This window comes from Candoia aspera, chromosome 7, assembly GCF_035149785.1.
Source record: "Candoia aspera isolate rCanAsp1 chromosome 7, rCanAsp1.hap2, whole genome shotgun sequence".
Taxonomy (NCBI): Eukaryota; Metazoa; Chordata; class Lepidosauria; order Squamata; family Boidae; genus Candoia; species Candoia aspera.
In genome coordinates this window covers 74,190,296-74,190,668 of record NC_086159.1, presented here as the reverse complement: position 1 = coordinate 74,190,668, position 373 = coordinate 74,190,296, and positions in this window count along the sequence as shown.

The following is a 373-nucleotide window of genomic DNA, read 5'->3' as shown; positions in this document are numbered from 1 at the left end:
CTGGGTTGGGTAGATGTTTCAACAGTTCCAGTTGGAGAAATGAAATCCCTTCTCCGATAGCTGTTACTGAAGAGAAACCACAAAACATGTAATAATAGCTTATCAAATCCAGTCATTTTCTTGTCAAGCACAATATTTATCTTAACTGATTTAAGAATTAGCTTTTTCTGTTGGGTTGCACCACAAGAAATAAATATGAGCTGTTGGGAACAGTTGAAAGATGAAACAAAAGGACAAATCAAAGAAAGCCAATTACGGTTGGACTTTTCAATCTAAGTATAGGTAGAAAAAGAAGAGTTACATAACAGAAAAGTCCATAAAGCAACTACCTGAAGATTTCTTCACACACAGTTTTTTGAACAAAGTAAATTAC